Source organism: Tetrao urogallus (genome assembly GCF_951394365.1).
Source record: "Tetrao urogallus genome assembly, chromosome: 2".
Classification (NCBI taxonomy): Eukaryota; Metazoa; Chordata; class Aves; order Galliformes; family Phasianidae; genus Tetrao; species Tetrao urogallus.
Window position 1 is genome coordinate 84514025 of NC_136814.1, and position 19980 is coordinate 84534004.

Sequence of the window (19980 nt, forward strand, 5' to 3'; positions counted from 1 at the left end):
TTTTAAATCTAGATCTGAATCATTCACAGCATAGACATAGGCTTGTTTAGCAGCTTTAGTTTAAGGTAATCAAACCAATTTTTACTCCTTTTTTTTTTTTTTTTTTTTTTCTTACAGAAATGAGATTTACACAGTTGTATGTGCTCAGCTCACTTCTGTATGTATGACAATTTCCTGAATTCACTATAATTACTGGAATGTCCTGTCTGATTTCTACCACATCCGGCAAAATGGCAGAGGTCTCAAAAATAATTAAACTCCAAGTTTCATGCAAATAAATGAACAGTTGAAAGGGAGGAATTCTATTAATTAAAGCCTGCTATAGAAATTTATACTCTTTTAGAACAGACTGGAGAAAGAAGCCTGGAACCCAGGAAGAGAAACTTCATTCGGACAGCACAGTTTGTGAAAAGCAGTGTTTCAAATGCTCAAATCTGGCCAAAGTCAATCAAGCACAGGACGAAAATTTATAGGAAACCATGTTTTATTAGCTTTAGTGTTCAGAGAGAGATTTGTTTTACTTAGTAAATAATTCATTCCTTCATTCTTACATTCTACAAGTGCCTCTGCTTTTGGCTGGGTCTGGGAGAAATGCAGTAACACTGTGAAAAAGGCCAAGGCATTACTGAGCCAGTTTAGAGCAGAAAGTCTGGGCAGTCATGTGAAAATAAATTTGTTATGAGATTTGTGCCCAGCTTCAAAATGAAACAGCTTTTTATAACAGGTACTCAATACGGTGCTTCTTGTTCCAGCCTTTCTCTGAGTTTCTAGATGACTGTTACCTCAATAAAAGATATTAATTCTAAATATCTAGTCCAGTTTTTTTTTCTTTCCTTAATACATAATTTCCAACAAAAACTCATTGCTAGGGCCTATTTTGTTCCTTGTCTCTGTGATTCACTTCTTGTATCGAGAAAAAAAGCTTCACCTTGATAGTCGTATCTAAAACTCTAATAACAGTGACTGTGTGTGAGTGCCTGTTAGGAGTCTGTCTAGACGTGCGTAGGCTTCATCATGGAAAATCTATGAAATTATTAGGCTTTTTCCAACATCGCTGCATCTCAGCCACAAGACCGATGAAAGCGTAGTTTATGACTGTGTCAGTACTGCAAATGTACTACTGAGTTGGACAAACTTTTTTCTCCTTTCTCCTCTTTTTTCTGTGATGCAAGGTAAATCAAATATAATGTTTCTAGCATGGACATTGTAGCCTCAGTAGCTACCATTTAAGCTTAAGAATGTTTGCAGTTGTATTTCCTAACAGGCTTCATAGGATGAAAGGCTCATTGTTTGAAGCTCAATTCATTTTTTGGTTAAGACTGATCAAAATAGTTTCTACAGATTTTCATAAGCTTCCTTCTCATACCATGTATTATTTGGCTTAGTGATCACAGCTGAAAAGCATGATTTTAATAAAGATGTTGATTAAGTAGATTAAAATACGTTGCTGCCTCATTCCGATGGTAAACAAAATAAACGAGTTAATTAAAGCAAGGTAGGTTATAATACAGCATATGTATTTATTTGCTTATTGCTTTGCATTCATTTTTAAAGTAGCTGACGAATCATAGATGGTAAGAAATACAACTTTTTTTTACCAGCTGAGCTCCTTGGTATATTTTCATAACCAATTCTCATGAAGTAAGGGGAGTTGTTGCTGTAAAATCAAATCACAGTTAGCATTGCCCAAATTCCCACAAATCAATGATTTGCTTACAGGCTCCTGTAAGGAATAGCTGAGAGTATCTCTTTGAATACACTCCTTGCGCAAGGACAAATCCATGCTCCTGTAAGTGCCTGTACTGACTGCAGATCAATTTCACTGACTAGATCCTTTAGCATTAGGTGAGAGAAGTGACAGGAAAAAGACTGGTACAACCACCCTCTGAGTCAGTGTTTGCACCAAGACACATAACTGCAGGCAAAGTTAAATGCATCACCATGTTAGGAGCTGGGAGGAATTTAGCTTAGAAGTGCAGAGGTCAGGAGATACTGGATTTGGGAGCTTTTCTGGCTCTGTTAAGGTCACATGAAGGTATTCCACATCACTGCACTCCTGCAGTCACTGGAGGGAAAGTGCTGGTGACCTCAGATGCTCTTTGTCCCTGATGTTGAAACTAGATTCAGGTCTCCAGGATGTTGTTCTCTGAGCCACCTTTTATTCTCAGAAATCTCCAGTACATGTGAGATGATATGCATTACAGCATTAGTCACAAAATTAATGGCACTTTTGACTATTAACAATCTTGCGTACCTAGTGAACACCAACACCATCTTCCTGAAAGAAGGTTGTAGCAACGTGGAGGTTGGCCTGTCTTCCCAAGTAACAGAGATACAACAAGAAGCAATGGCCTTAATTTGCTCCAGGGGAGGTTCAGGTTGGATATTAGGAAAATTTATTTTCAGAAAGAGCGATGAGGCATTGGAACGGCCTCAAATTGGAAGTGGTGAAGTCACCATCCCCGCAAGTGTTCAATAAACATGTAGATGTGGCACTGAGGGACATGGCTAGTGGGCATGATGGTGACAGTTGGACCTAAATGTTCTTAGGATTATTTTCCAACCTTAATGATACTATGATTCTATGTTTCTATTTTTTCTGGGAAGGAATAGCCAGTTTCATCAGGCAAAGGAGTTCTACTGCTTCTCCTGTAGCTTCTCCAGGGTGTTTCCCTTACGGAGAGTTTAGAAGAACCCGACTCCTAGTCATACTGTGTCACTAACGCTGCAGCTTCAAGTGTTTGAAAGCAAAAGAACTAGAGCTTGTGGAACCTGAGGTGGAGCAAGTGCCAGTAAGGTAAGATCTATTTAAACCTGTCTTGTCAGTGCAACAACATTTATGCAGAAGCGTTGTTATATTTTGATACATTCATTAAGGGGGAAAAAAAAGTGTTTTTCCAGATGAATGACTAATCACAGAATTCCGTGCTTCATTTCAGATACAGGTAACCATAGTTACTTTTGTTGCCTAGCGACACTTCTTTATACAGCTGAGAATGGCCCTGCTCTTGCCACCTTCTACGCAACCAAATTTGGCTGTCACAGCTCTGTGGCCCCAGAGCACCTCCCTCCAATGCACAAGTGGTATGGGCTTATCCTGCAGCCCAGGAGATTAGAATCAGTGCTGATGCTGCTACAGGAATGTAAAAAGAACTGCCCAACACAAGGGATGGCACTAAATTCTTGTCTCTCCTATAGCAACATAAATCCGGCTGTGGCTTTAAGGCAAGATCTGACTCACGGTGTTGCTGAATGTAAATCCTCAGAAGAGTTATAACACAACTGAGATGCAAATATATATATATATTTTTAAGTCATACCTTCTCCATAAGCTTGCATAAAAGATCATTTGGGGCAGAAATTAAGAGTGTTGATTAGTTTCTCAGCCCAGACACAGAACAGCTGTAGAAAAAAATTGGATCTGGATCCTTTTCTAGGTGAAAAGCAGCATTACTTCATGCAAAGGCAAGTAATACTAACTTATGTCATTTAAAAAACAGAAAACCTGTTTATTTAATAGATAAGGTTTAAAAAATAAGCTTACAAAATGTCTATGAGTCAGATTCTCCAATTTATGTCAACTTAATCTGAGTTAATTGCAAATTAACAGCAATAAATTTAATTGGACTTGGTCATGAAGGGCTTCCTGAATGCTGCTGGTTTATGCACACTGACTCACCAGCACCCAGGCTTGGCTTACAGAGCTCTGTGGTTGATGTCATAGCCTTGGGCTCTGCCTTTCCAAGTGTTTTCTCAGAACAATGACTTGCAACTGCTTTTCACCTGAGCACTCATCTGCTATTTGTGGTCTAGCTGGATTGTTTTCTCCAGGATGACAAAATGCTTATGTAAGTTAAGCAATTGTGGTGCAATCTGGTCTGTTTGTAAATAGGTTTGCTCTTGACTCCCTGCTCGGCCTTCACCCCAGCACTCAGCACACCATTGCCTTGCAGTAGGAACAGAAAAAAGAATGTAATTCCCACTCTCACAGTCCTGAATCTGCCCTTCCAAGCAGTGCTCTGCTGACCTGCAGTTACTTTCTGGAGCATCAATCTGTTTTTTGCCTCTCATACATACAGAAGTGCAGTCCACTTAATTTACCTTTGCAGTAAATACTCGAAAGCTCCATTTTCTCCTTCAGTTAATTCTTGCTCATGACTTCCATCAGATTAGTGCTGCAGGTGGTATCTGATTCTAAATCTTCTAGAGTAATGAAGCTCAGCCATCTGTACTGCTAGATCATTAACCTGGGCCCTGGTTCACACTGGACCAACTCCAGCTCCTCCAAGCATTGGGCATTCCCTGGGATTTGGTGCAGAATAGAGGCAATTCCCTGCAGGCATTTTGGAAGCTGCTGAGCTTTGGAGAGAAAGAGTGATCAGTAGTGCAGACACAGGCCATTCTGGTCTAGCCAATTTCAGTGTTGGAAGGTTCAGAGAAGCTCTGCGTGTGTTTACTTTTCTGTAAAGCAGTGCAGTGTTTTGCCTATTTTATCACAGCTTGTTACATACTTGCCACCTCTGAGAAGGTTTAATCTGATCCCTTTTTCTGATATATATACAAGGGCAGGACTCATTCTCCTGTATTTTGGAGAATCAGTAACCTACAAATTCTGTACTGGCAATCAGGATTCAGACGTTCTTTGACCAAAGTCTGTCACGGTGAACAAGGAGGCTTCAGGGTGCTTTCTCATTTCCGTGGGGATGCCAGGCAGGAAAGAACCACGTAGATTCACTGAACTGTGTTCATCTATGTGTGTCTGTTAATTTTTGTGTTGTAATTAGGTTGTTAGCAGTAGGGGGGTTGGTAAGTGCATAGCAAATAGGATTATGATTCAAGACTGAGAATAAGCTCCACAGTTCAGTAAGGAGATACCAATGACCTTAGTTGAGCAAGGCATCCACACAGTGTAGTGTGGTTGTCTTTGTTCTGTGAGAAAAGAAGGGACTCCTTGGTCACTCAGCATGATTATCCAGAGTCCTTGTAAGAACTGCATTTCTCATCTATTTCTACACCTGTAGAGCCTATTGTAATTTTTTTTTCCTCCTCTTTATTTTCCATCATGCTTCTGTGTCTTGACTACTTTAAATCTCTCCGTATTTGTGTCTGTTTATCCAGTATTCTTCGCTTCCCATTAGAGTTCTGTTTTCCTCTGAAATGCTGTTCCTTGTAAACGGAAGTCTTCCTGGTTGAATGTCATTTGTTCTCTTTGTTAATTCAGGATAACAGTTCCCCTTGCCCCATTTGCAGCCCACATACTGATGCAACTTCCCCTTGTTTTGTTCCCACATAAGTCTTGCCACAGTACTTTAATAAAATGATGTAGGTCTCTGTTTACAAAAGAGTGCTTCTGTGGTATCTTACGGCTTTCACAGGAAGCTTAACAGCTTGCAGAACAGTAAGTGGCAAATGTTTAGTGCAACATTATGCCAACTTGAGGACAAACTGTTCTTCTCAAGAATGTTTTCAGTCTTAAATGAGAGGAAAATCCCCCTTGCAGAACATGAATTCTTGGAGGGGGTGGGGAGTGACTGCCACTTACTTGGCTTGCCAACAGCTCCAGTTTTCAAGAGCTTTCCAAGACTTTTTAAGATCAAGCGTAGCATACGTTCAGCAGCAAGGAGTGAGGAAGATATGCTTGGCTTTTCCAGAGCAGGGAGAATTCCACTCTCATGGACAAAGCAGTAAATCTCTCCGCCTTCCACAGCCCACAAATGTTAGTCTGTGCAGAAGGATGCTGGGAAGGCGACATTGAGGCAATGAGGCCATAGTAAAATTGTTAACTGTGAGTAAGCAAAAAAAATAACAAAGTATCTGAAAGTAATAGAAAGAAAGAAGGGATGATATCAAAGGGACCTGGACAAGCTTGAGATGTAGGCCCGCATGAACCTAAAGACATTTAACAAGGCCAGATGCAAGGTGCTGCAACTGGATCAGGACAACTGTCAACATTTTTATCAATGCCATAATGGGATCAAGTGTGTGTACCCTCAGTAAGTTTGTGGACAACAACAACCTCGGTGGTGCAGTTGATACAATGGAAGGAAGGGATACCATCCAAAGGGCTCTCACTGCAAACAGCCTTTTGAAGAAGGACTTTGGGGTTTTGGTGAACAAAAGCTGTATGTGAGCCAGCAGTGTGCACTTGCAGCCTGGAAGACCAACAGTATCCTGGGCTGCATCAGAAGAGAGGTGAAGAGGGAGGAGATTGTCCTTCTCTACCCTACTCTTTTGAGGCTCTATATGGAGTACTGCACCCAAGCCTGGGACTCCCAGCATGAGAAAAACATGGAGCTGTTAGAGTAGATCCAGATGAGGGCCGCTAAGATGGTCAGAAGTCTGGAGCACGTCTCCTACAAAGTCAGGCTGAGGGAGCTGGGATTGTTATGTCTAGAGAAGAGAAGGCTCCAGGAAGACCTTACCGTGGTCTTTCAGTATTTAAAGGGAGATTATAAACATGAGGGAGACTGACTTTTTACATGATTTGATAGGACATGGGGGAATGGCTTTAAACTAAGAGAGAGGAGATTTAGATTAGATGTTAGTAAGAAATGCTTTACTCAGAGGGTGATGAGGTACTGGCATAGGCTGCCCAGAGAAGCTGTCAGTTCCCCATCCCTGTAGGAGTTCAAGGCCAGGTTGGATGGGGTCTTGGGCAGCCTGATCTAAGGTGGGAGCCCTGCCTATGGCAGGAAGGTTGGAACTAGATGAAACTAGAAGGTTCCTTCCTACTCAAGCCATTTTATGATACTATGAAACTATGAAAACACCTTGAGACAGAACAATTCAGAGCTTCAGAACACTGATGAGACAGACTGAAATATGTGGCATTTCAGCCATGGAAGTGAGTCACACATCAAGAAGATAAGTGCCATTCTAAAACTTCAGACATCAGATCAAACATAGGTTAAAAAATACTACTTGCTTTCAGTGACTGCTGGGTCCTGGATTACAGGAGAATAAGATGCCAGTTATCCATTGGTGGATCTAGGACATCCAGACAGGCATCTCAACTATTCAACATACAAGAACGCATGAGAGAAGATGCACAGAGTGCTTTCTATTTTATTTCTAATCTCTGGGACAATGCAGTATTTTGATATTGTGGATCTGGTGAGTGTACCTCAGCTAAAAAATAGCCAGGAAGTACCACTTGGTGGCTTGACTTTTTCATTAAAAATGTGCAAATTTTCTGCTGAATACATTAGTCATTTTATCTTCTGACAAGCAAAACTGTTAGGCAGGTAAAGTGCAGAGGCCCAGTACATGAAGGAATAATAAATTTATAGTAAAAGGATTTTATACTTCCAACCACATGGAAACATTCCAAGGAAGGAAGAACTTACAAGACGATTGTCCCCAATAACACTGGAACTAAACTGTGGATGTGGAATTTTGTAAGAGTTTGAGGATTTATTTGAAACAAAAAAAATCCTCTAAGTCATGTGGAAATCCTTCAAATAGAAATCCTGCCTTGGTAAAGACAAACGAAAGAGCATGAACAGTGAAATACTTGCAATATATGTAAGAGGATTTATCGAGAAATATAAAGAAAATATTATGATATATAGTCTATTTTTCCTATGGATTTCCAGCACCAATAATGACTTAAATATTTTTCCAGTTGATTAAATAGTAATTATTATGTTTATATGAAGAAGCATCACCAAAAGTACCTATGGTATATCTTGTACATTCCTTCACAGCAGTTAGACTTTGTTCATAAAAAGGAAAGACTGAACTTGAAAATTAAAGACTGGGTTCAAGATCTTTGTTATGAGAAATTGATTGAATTGGTGGTAGCTTTGATTGCAATACTGTGCCTTTCTAATAAATAGTAAGTGTCTGAAGCTTCATTAGGTACAGAAATGCCAAAGCCAGAAGTATTTTCATGCTGTTATTTTGCTTACTAAAAGCTATCAATATTGTTTTCTAACAAGAGTTCTGTGTTTGTGGAAGTTTTGAAATGGCTACACCAACATGTGTGCAGAAAAAAAAAAAAAGAACTAGTGTCCCAGTAAATGCTACAAAGAATTCATTTCCCTCATATTTTCTGCAGTATCCATATTCATGCATCCTAGAGTCACTTACAGAGGATGTTAAGACTCTAAAGCAGAATTGCAGGAAGCAGCACTGGTATAAAAGCAGAAAAGGTCAGTAAGTTTCTAAGCTGTGCTGTTTTTTCCCTATTTCTATTGGAAAAACAGCTGCATGATACTCATTTATCTCCCATGTAAAATTATCGTGAGCATGTGGGTGAAAATAATATTATTATGGTGGTGTACTTTAATGTCACATACACCTCTATACCTCTTTGATGTTCAGGGACAGAAAAGAGCACATTCTTTGGGAAAGGAATGGCAAGACTTCACCTATGCTGCAACACTGCAGTAGATTGCACATTGTTAGTAGTAACAGATGTTTTGGCACTCTTCAAGGAAAAAAAAAGCACTAAATGAATGTTAAAAGGTGGTGATATAATGAATAAGCCCAAAAGAATAAAAATCTCATTTTCATACAAACATTAATGTTCATAACAGTAAAAAGGAGAACTATCTTAAAAAAAGAAATCCTTTGTAGCAATGCTGCAAAGAGGATGTTTTTTCTGAAGGAATTCTTCCTTATAGAAAAAGGTGTTCTCTGAAAGAACCATATTGAACAAACAGCAGAAAATTTGTTTCAGATAAGCAAAAACAGCTCGTAATTTTCATTTCTTAAAGAGATTATTTGTTGGTGCCTCTTCTACATGATTGTTTTCTTTTCCCTTACATTTAATCCAAGCAAGAAGTTAGGATAGGCAAACTGCATCGAGTCAGTCCTGATAAAACTCCTGTTTTTAGTGGGGTGAAGGCATTTTGTTAGTGCGAAAGGCTTTTGGAAAGGAGGAGTCAGATAGGCATTCACAGTATTGCCTTTTGAATTTTGATATCAGAGTTATTATTAGCTCCAGGCACAGGACTTCAGTGCAAACCATGACAAAGTCTAAGGTTTGTACAGCAAAAATCTGTTTTCCTAAAGGTTCATAAAAGAATTTAATACAAAAGCCCATATGCCAAAAGTTTGTATCATACTAAAACTTAATAAATCTCAAATATTTCCCATTTTCCATAGTAGCATGGAATCTCCTTGACTGATTATGTAGGTTCACAGGTTAGTGACCTCTAGGAAAGTTTCATTCTTCATTGAATTCCTAGGATATTTGGCTTCTTTTACATTCACACTTTAGACTTAGTTATCAAACTGAAAAGAGAAGCCAAAATGAAAATCATATGCCTGAAGGCAGCCTAGCCCGAACTCTGAGCAGAACTCCTGGAAAAACAGGCTGATGATGCAGACAGGCCAGAACTGAAGTGGCCATGAGTCATCTGGTTGAATAAAGAGCAAATCTGAATTCAGATCATGTTAGCTATCCATAGATTAAACCAGAATGAATAATCTCCTTTGGAACAAAGCAAAAAGCTTTCAAGTCTGGTCAGTGATGGTTGGAAAAATATGTTTTTAAGCAGGCACTATGCAGAAAGAGCAAATATCAAAGCTTCTTAAATTACCTGGGAGAAAATACAATGTTTTGTTTTCAGTCCTTGAAGCCACTGACTGGCTGGGATAGAAACACTGTGCTCTTTGAGGGGTCCATCAATAACGCCAGAACTTCATTAGAACTACAAACAAAGGAGCTGGAATAGGCTAAGTAAAAAAAATCCAAAACAGTTTCTTCCTTTAAAATTCAAATGCCAGCTAAAGTACATTGAGGTAAGAATTTTGTTTAATTTGTTCTCTGCAGCCCTGCCATTGCCTAGTAACATTTTCAAACAGTGTCAGCTGCCACTTGGAAGTAAGTAGGAGGATTGACTTGCCTGAAAGAAAATACTGCTTTTTGGTGAAAAACTGAATGCTAGAAGTCTGAACCCAAACTCACCAATTTTCAACACCAAAATTCTATGTTTAAAACAATATTGTTTTTCTTTAATTTGGAAAACTACTTTGATGCCTTGTGGGACTTGCAGACCAATTGCTCTTATTATATTGTCTTTCAAGATATTCAGAATATAATATCTCCCATGAAATATGAACACATTTCTGTGTTTAGTAGAAGGATTTTTCTTCTAGAAACAAACCAATCAAACAATGAAACTTTCCACAAGGCAGTGTGTGTGGGTTTGAACTTGTGATACGTGAAAAGCAGAGACCATCTATGGTAGTGTGTTGTGAAGCTGTGGTAACAAACATTCAAAATTCACCTCACTTTGATGTTATCATTCCGTTTAAACTTCAATATGCAAGGAACTGAAACAATGCAGGAGTATAAAATAGGATGTGGGGTCAAGAACTTGAAAGCTAACCACCACTGCATCTACAGTTTCCTCTGAAATCTTAATTTAGCTACCATAGGAATCCATTTTTTAAATTAAATGTAAGAAGCAATAATAGAGGAATAGCATGATGTGATTATATAACTAAAATTGTATTGAAATGCAATTGCTTAAGAGAATAGAATTAAGGTTGCCAGGAGGTAATTTATCTGCTTTTTTTCTAACTTCCATGTCTAACCAAAGTTCCTCAACCTGCATTCAGTTGTGTGACTATGCTAAGGCAGTGCTGTGTCAGTATGTCCAGGCACTCACTCATATTCTTTCACCTGATCAGGTTAAAGTGACTAAAGTGGCCAGAAGTGGCTAACGTGACTATCCAGCACATGGACTGAAGCTACTTGGAATCTCTTTTGCCAGCAGCACAAACAGACTGCTTGGAAGTAGCAGCACCTAAAAAAGGAAAAGACAGTAAAGAACTTGCAACCTAATATTCCTTTTGCATATTAATTTTGAAGTCAATTCCTTAGCCATCTGTCTGAAAAGATGGCTGAAACAACTTCTGTCACATGGCACTGTAAGAATCGCCGTTATCAGATTTGAGCCTTCAATTAATTGTCACATCACTGATGTCAACACTTGACAGAGCTGATTTTCACACAGTATGAGTTTCTTATTCTATGTGGGAATGAGTCTGTACACGTGTGCTTAGATGCCTTCATGAAGAAGAAAGACCAACAAACACTGGATGGTTTGTGGAGCTAGTTTGTGTTCTACATGAGACTTCTTGATAGAGGATGGGTAGCTGTGGCTTCCATAAGCATGAGCGAAGGGATCCTTTCAGCTTATGTTTTATGTTCCTATTCCTCACTCAGAGCAGAAAGCCCCTGAGCTCACGATGTGGTTATGCAAGAAGAAAGAGGTTGGTTAGGGCTGTTTCTGGGTGAAGTACGACTTTCTTCTCATTCTTAGGTATTTAAAGTTCCTCAAAAGGCAGAATGTTGCTCAGTTCTCTTTCACCAGGGTTCAGTGACAATTTTTATCCTAGAGAATTTGTGCTTATTTTTTTCAGTGGGACATCAAAAGATTCTGAGAAATAAAATTGAGAGAAGGTGGTCCTTACAGCAACAGAAAAGCAGGCACAATTCCTCTATGGTCTCCATGTTCCTGCTGCCTCCATCCCCAAATATCAAAGGTCTGGTGGAAAAAAAAGTTGTGATAAGCATTTCTCAGAGAAGAAGATGCAAAAATGTTTTGTAATAGTCGTGATGCTGCTACAAGCCCTGCACAACTGTAACTCATTTTTGAAACAATTCCAGAAAGATTACTTAATAGCTAAATGAAAGGAAAAGGAGACCTTGAAAATTAACAGTATTTCTACTAAACTATTTTAAAGATGTCCTGGTGCAATTGTGCTAAGGACTCTTCAGCTGTCTGTATGGATGCCGAGTCATTCTGATGTCAAATGCCTGAAGCCTGCAGGAAATTGCAGGTTTGTTGCTGCTGAGTCACAGTGGTATGAACATCACATTAACATCAGCTGGCACACAGGAAGGACAGATACACACCTCTCACTCCCCGTAAGTTTCCTTGTCTCTCATAGAAGATGCCCATGAGAATAACACTTGAGACACCCTCAGACCACGTTTGTTCCTTGGTTGTTTCCTGCACCTCTAATTAAAGCATTATGGTAGTCTGAGAACAAATGAATATTCTGTAGAATGGGTTCATAATGACTTTTGAATGTATTCTGATATTTGTATTAAAAGTACCCTTTACTGCTGCAGTAAAGTATAAAAGCAGGTCAGAACTGTTGCCCATAGTGCTAGCAGCAACACTTATTATGCACGATTGAAGGCATCACTGACAACAGCCTCCATTCCCATTAAACAATACTGTTTTTAGTTTTTCCACCTTCTTTTGAAAAGCTGAGTTTAAGCCAAAACTTTTCATACTCTGCCCATGCCCCTGCCTGAATTCCTTAATATCTCAGCCAAATAACTCAGCCCTTTCAATGAATGAGACTAGAAACAAAGTGCCATTTTGCTCCTGTTAATACTTTGAGGTCTTTGAAATGCCCAAGCATCGCCCTACTTTGAAGAAGAGATTTTAAGTTAGCAGAGGGATAGTGCTCTTGTCAAGAATGAACCTTCCACCAGGACTCTGAAAAACCTCTCCAGTATTTTCAAAATCTTGCTAAATGGGTCAACTGCAATTCATGAAGATTCAGGAGAGTTGTGAGAAAGCTGATATCTTAGACTTCTTACCTTTCCCTTCTCTAACCAGATGTGTAAATGTTTTTCCCACCGGGTTGCTTCAGTCAATAACTTTAGGGGGACACAAAAAAAAAAAAAAGCCACAATAGTTTCAGAATCACAGAACGGCTGAGGTTGACAGAGACCTCAGGGTCTATCTGGCCCAACTCCTGCTCAAGCAGGTACACCCAGAGTGGGATGCCCAGGGCCCTAACACATAATGTCATTGGTGTTCATTTTACCCTTTTCCTTTCTAGAGCCAATAAGAAGGCCACTGTCCACAGCTCTACTGCACATCCACTTGAATTTCTGTGTGGTGATGAGTTTTTTAGGCTCTGGCATTTCTTTGCAAACTGGAGCACAGACTTTTAATAAGATCAGAGCTGCCTAGCTTTGGGAGCAGCTGTCCCTCTTGAGTAGAAGTTTATTCTCTCCCACGTCAGGATGAGAATGGTTACAGCAAACACTCATCACACTAATGAGGTGCTTTAGCACCTGTTCCACTCTTTGTGTTTATCCTGTTTCTAGGCAGACGAAGCCTGGCAGCAGCACAGTGGCTGTCTCATTATGACAAGGTCAGGTTCCTTTTTGCTATTTTTGCAATGACTTTTACCTTGAACTCGTACAGCTAGTGCTCTGTCCTTACACTCAACTGGATCAACCTGCCATATGAAAAAAAAAAAAAATTACACTTTTAAATACCAGTGAAAAAGTGGAGATTTGATAGTTCTTCATTTAAGCAGATTGGGAATCTTTTTTTGTATCCCCTCTGACTCCCATTTGAAAGGACAGTCAGGTATTTGCTGAAGAAGCAAGCAGGTGTCTACAGTGGTGATGAGCCATTATTGAAAGCAGCTACAGGTCAGAGGGAGCAATTTGTGAGCAGGAGTCCGGACTGGATACGGGAAGGAAGAGTCTGCTTATGATACCACCATGAATAAGCTTGGAAAAGGCAGAAGCAAGGCAGGTGTGAACTGGCTCTAAAATGCAGAGAGGAGGATTGGTCAGAAATTACTTCTCAGTAGACCCTGTATTATCAATCCATGCCAATTTTTCTCAACCCATAAAAAGAGTTTGCAGGGGCTCAAGATGATCTAAATAGTAACCCCAGTCATTTAGAGAACTCTCATGTGTTTGACTGTATTTCCTTCTCCAAGTTTGGCAAAATGTAATCTATAGCTTTCAAGTAGTGCTCTTCCAAGAATTCACCTCAAAACTAGAAGCACCAGTACCACGAGTCCTGTAAGAATTTCTTTCTAATGAGATTTTCAACTGTGATGGCAGATTAACAGCATTAAAACACGGCTACAGACAACTGTTGCCAAGGTACTGAAGTATATCAGAGTGAAAATGTGCAAAAATGGTCTGATGTATATTTGAAGTTTTCTTCTGAGGCAGGAAGACTCTTGTTACTTTGTTGCACTTGGTTTTGAGGTACCACCTAGAGATACTGAACATCCATTCCTAGGTCTGTATATTACCTAGGTGATAAGCATAACTGATTTGAGAAGAGAATGAGTTGAACTGAACTTGATTGCCGTCTCCACTTACCCTCTCCATCATTCCTTTTCCAAAAGTATTTTAGCAGTTCTGACTTCATTTTAACTTGGAATGAACCACTTGGTGAAATCTGTTATAAAAAGGAATTCTCAACTTCAGACAACTTTTTTTGAGGAATTCCCTCACTAATTCTCAAAGAATATGAGTTCTGGTGAAAGGTTATAGCTCTGCTAAATAAGTTGAATCATAAGTGGGTTTTAGAGGTTTTTTTTTTCTTCTGGGAACAGAACCTGTTTAGAGTTGGGGAGAAGAATGTAGGTTTAATATAAGCCTATTAGAGAGCAAGGTTTACTGGTAAATCAGTTGGTTGCTCTACTCTCCTGCTTACTATGCCTTACAGCATTTCTTCAGTAATGGAGATTTATTCTACACTGAAAGGAAGTAAATTTGCTTGCCTTAATAATATAAAAGGTTCTTATTTGTTGCAAATAGAGTATTTACCATATGAAAGTATTTCACACTTTATTTCAACCTAGAATGATTGCTTCACAGCTTCTTGATGTAAACCGAAAATATGTGAGAACGATGCCACCTAATGTAAATAGAGAGCATAACAACCATTTCCTATGTATTTGATAACACTTAATTCCAGCTGAGATTGAAGGGCTAGAACTTTAGTATCTCTCTTTTTAGCAGTTCTGCCTAATTACGTCCACCTGAGATTTCAGTGGAATGACTGAAAAGGTCTAATTCCTACAGAACTCATTTCTATTCTGGACTTTGTTTAGGTATGTCTTAAACTATTACTTCTTTTTAGAACATGTGAAATATGGAAAATGTTTTGAACAAATTTTGATTTTATGTTTATCTGCATGTAGTTCTTCTGAATTCAATCAGATTCATCTGAACTTTTTCAGATTCCAGTGGTGGAGGAAACAGGAGGATTTAGTATACATTGCCAGCTGAGAAGAAACAAGGGGAAATAACTCAGAGAAAGCCTAAAAGAATAGGACCTGCCATGCAGCCTCCTTAACTATGCTGTTCCTAACTGCATTTGTTAGAGCCTTAGCTGTGATCTTGCCTAATCCAGGCTGTGTACACCTGTGTGCTTGCTTAGTGCCCCTGTTATTTGCACCTATGTGAAGCCTACTCAGATATTGAGTATGTATGAGGTTTGCAAAAATTAGCATTTTCTTCAGTTTCAGCTCTGGCTCAATATAGCACAACATGTGTTTTAAAGATTTTTTTTTTTCTTTCCATAAGAGGAAAGTTAATTTTAAAGTTCAGTAAGGACAACTAGAGGTAAGGTGATACTGGCTGGTTTGTGATACTGGCTGGTTTGTTTAGCAATAGAGATCAGTGTATTGGTTTGAAGACCAACATACTGGTTCAGCAAAAGGAATCAATGAGTGCTAATTCTAAAACTTTCCACTTCAACTTTGCTTGATGTGTGAGCAGCCTTGTTTTCTCTTAATTCTGCTTCACAAGAAGCACTGGAGACATAATAGACTACTTATTTTTGCATTTCATGAGGTACTAGAATATTAAATGTGTATTGTTTTGGAAATTGCTCATTATGGCCTAATAAGCAGTAGAAATTTGCTGAACTGGGGAAAAACAGCTGAAGCTCAGCTAAAAGTTTCTGTGATGAAGCTGATGGCGGAAAATGGGGATAAAGTATGTGGATGTATGACCACCCTAAACGCAACCACGCAAGCCCAGAAAGATATTAGTGTATATCAATGCATTCTTGGAAAAGAATGAATATATATGCCAATGTATTGCATTGTATACCTTAACTGTTTAAATGCAGAACCTGAACTCTGAGAGAATTCTCGTGGTTGCCAAGTCATCCAATTCATATCATGACGAATGCCGCTTTCTAACACCTCATTAGAGTTAGAGAGTTTTCTTCCCAGATTTTGGATGACATGGTACCTACCTTGAGGAAAGATGTTACGAAAACCTACTCACTATAGAAAGATGAATAATGTTTTAGTCATACAACCTTAATTAAAGCTATTGAAAATGTGCAGTTAATTCTCTGAGTTCAACTTTGAAAATACAAAAGTTACTGTTTATTCCTGTATCTGAATCTATTCCTGTATCTCTGTACCTGAGAATTTTTAACAATCATAGGAACAAGCCTTTCTTTATATAGTAAAAATGCTCTTTATCTGAGTAGAATTATATTAAATGTTTGACATTGCTGTGATATTCTTTGGGTCTTTTGAGAGCATCTTTATAGAAGCACGAAGAAGGATAAAAAGCGAGGTATTCAGATCACTAGGGAGAGGATTTATATGAATAAAAAAATCCAGTCTTGACATAGCTACCAGATAAAAGGGGTGCAGCAATATGAATACATACAAGTACTTAGATGAAAAATGTTCTGAGGCAGTTACACCACTTTTATGTTGTTATTAATTTACTCTGTTAATGTGCATTGTAAGTAGCCTTTGCATTTTTATTGCAAATCCAGACAACTGGATTGCAGTTTATATTTTACTTAAAATATTATTATCATTCAAGGTTCAGCCGACCATGGTAGAAAAGAGATGGCTGGGTTGCCAGACTATAACATCCATGAGAAGAATTTCATTGCACTTATAACACAAAACATGTTTTCTTCTCAGACTGATTGGTCTGGAAAATTCACTTGCAGTTGAAGAATACAATGCCCAATCCATTTTCAATTCAGTAGAATTTTATTTCTCCTCTTTTGCCTAAATCGTATTTTTACATGGATTGATATTCCATCTTCCTTATTTAAGCTCTATAAGGCTAATTTCCTTTTTTTTAATATTTTTATTTTTCAGGCATATCTAGCAGGGGACAAGAATGCTTTCCCACTCACAGTTCAGGTTGCAGAGTTTTGCTCCTGAATGTGTGCCAACTCCAAGACAGGACAAGAAATGGGTGTATTCCATCCTCCACCTGACCTTGCTTCTCTTGAAGGGAAATCTGTGTTTGTGAATAGCAAAGGAGATAAAGTAATAATGGAGTAAATAATCAGGTCTGCACTACATATGCCAAAGTGAGATGAAATGTAAAATGATTTTCTGCTTTCCCTTACGTCTATCAGACCTGAGTTTATGGACGTTAGAGGAGATGCATTTTTTTCATATAACCATTTAAAGTGCTAAACCATTTCGTTTGGGGAACATTTATTACTGTCATCATAATCATTTCACTCAAATCCTATAAATACTACTGGATTCCCATTGATGTGACAGATTACAGTGTAACCCCCTAGGACTGAAAGAATATCATCCAAAGGGAGGGGAACCCACACCATCTAAGCAAAATCTGGAGGATATAAAAACTAGGATAAAAATAACTGTAAAATACACCATTTTTACTGAGACACAGATTAAACTAGGTCCTCTGTCTGTCTAGAAATTTTGCTTATACATGTACTTTATCTGAACCAATGATTTTATAATCAGTTTACATTAAATGGAACAATTCTGACAAGGAAGATTAAGTACCTTTGTTTCTTATTCTTCTTGCAAAAGCAGCTGTTGGACTGACTGTTAGGGGAGACCAGTATATTTAAATCCATTCAAGCACAAGTAGGATTGAAACTTTATCTACTGCACCCTAGATGAGTACTTAACTGAACAAATGAAACATAGACTCTTTTCTGTCTGAACAGCAGAAATAATCTACTGGGAAAAAGGAAATAGGCACCTATGAATGCACATAAACCAAGTGTTCTTTGCATGCAAATAGTGTGAAAGAGCATCTATTTTCATGGTGGATAGATTTACTGAGGATGTAAAAATAAAGGATACTGGAGTAATGGTGCAATAGCACAAAAACATCAAAATGTCCAGCTAATTAGGTTAATAAATCTGGAATCAAATTTCAACCAGTAGAAATACACAGGTTTAAAGTAAGCATAATAACCCAGTATATAATTCCTATTGATTAAAAAATACTAAAAACTGTTCAGGAGATTACCTTAATTTCTCTTCGTTTTAAATCTCCAGATGTAACCTGAGAAAGACTTTAAACATAACAGCTATAAACATTTCTTTACAAGGAAGTGTATAACATGGACAAATAAGTATTTGTTTGATTTCTTTTACCAATTTATAAATTTAAATAAAAGTAGTAGACACCAGTAATTCTCCTTTGCGATGAGATACATATACTTTTAGGTCAGGCAATTACAAAATTACAGACAGGAAACCACCTAGCATGAATATTGTTAATAATCTCAGGTTATGCACTACAGTTCCTAATTTTCCCACGATATGCACCACTCTCATACAACTTCATACTATGGAAAGCTGATAGTTAAACCTGATAGTTCCTCAGCAAATCTATTTGACAAGTCATCTACCATGCAAGCAGAAATATTTGCACAATGCAAAGATACTGGATCAGTTTTGTCCTTGAAAGAACAAATACTTTTAGGATGTTTCCCCTTTTAGTACTGTATTGCCATGGAGCACCTTTCATTGTTGTGTTAACACATCTCAGAGGCAGCTTGCAGTCTGTTGTTTGGCTTAATCCAGAAGAATTTGGGAGCTTTGTCAAGAAAAATATGAACTCTTTTCCTACCTTCAAGCAGAGGACTAAGGCTGCTGGTGTCACTGTGCTCCCCTTTCTGCAGCAGGCAAGGCCATAGGGATAACCATGGAAAAATTGAATTGAATGAGGTCTGATAGTTTTGCTGCCTTGTTGTGGTAACCCAAAGGACACAGAAGACATGAGACAAGGGAGGGAAGGTTGGAGATGGTTGAAGAATAATGAATTTAATCACAATTTATTATGATAAGGGTAGTGAAGCATGGGCAGAGGTTACTCAGAGAAGTGGTAGAAGCCTCATCTTTGGAGATACTCCAGGTCAGGTTGCACAGGGCACTGAGCAACCTGATCTATCTGTAGGTGTCCCTGTTCATTGCAAGGGAGATGGTCCACATGACCTTTAAACGTTCCATTCCAACTCAAACAATTCTGTGAGATCAAAGCATTTTGCAGTGACCACAGCCTCTGCTGACAGCCAGAGGTTATCATCTAGCCTTTTTTCAATGTGGGTTCACGGCCTCTTCAATTTGCAAGGCTCTGAAATGAATTAACACGGATACAAGGATCTGTTGTTACAGCATGTCAGCCTGTGACACTTGTGTTGGTGAGTCAAGTAAGATGTGTTACATCTGCCATGAATTCAGATGGAAAATTTATGTGGAAAATCCCAGCTGCTGTAGGAGATAGTGGGGGTACCTCTGATGTGCCATTTCCACGATGCAGCTTCTTCTGGGTCATCTTGAGAGTATGTTACAGCTAGATAGTGTTATAAAGACATCTGTAAAACTGGAATCGTATTAGTGATGCTCACATAACATGCCTTTTAGGATTAAGCATTCAAGCATTATTACCTGTATTTAATTTAATCCAGATTAATTGCTAATTATAGCCTGCAGGGCCAGATGCAGACATAGTCTTCCCTGGGAGGTGTTTCTGGCACCTGGCTTACTTGCTCTCCCTTCCCAGACTGCAGCACAGGCTGTTCCATGCCTTGGCACCATCTTGGTGTGATGGGCTTCCTGTGTGGTGCCAACCAGTGTAAAGCATGAACATGAATGTTCAGCTGCGCAGCTCAGTGCACTCAGTGCCTTGTGATGGTGTGTGACTGCCAGGGGGCTGAGCACAATTTGCAATGGTGGCTGCAATGGATGGGAAGGAAGGAATATGGAGTAGAGCTAGGAGCACAGAAATCATCGTTCTAGTTATGGTTTTATTCCAGTTTTAATGTAGTATTTTTTACTCTCTGTCTAAAACTCTTAGCACTATTTTGTAACTCTCTTATTTATTTACTTCTTTTTTAGTGACAGCTGCATGCAGGAGCTGGTAAATTAGTATATGTCTTGCAAAGAAAAGATGACAGGGGAGGGAAGACGTTTAGC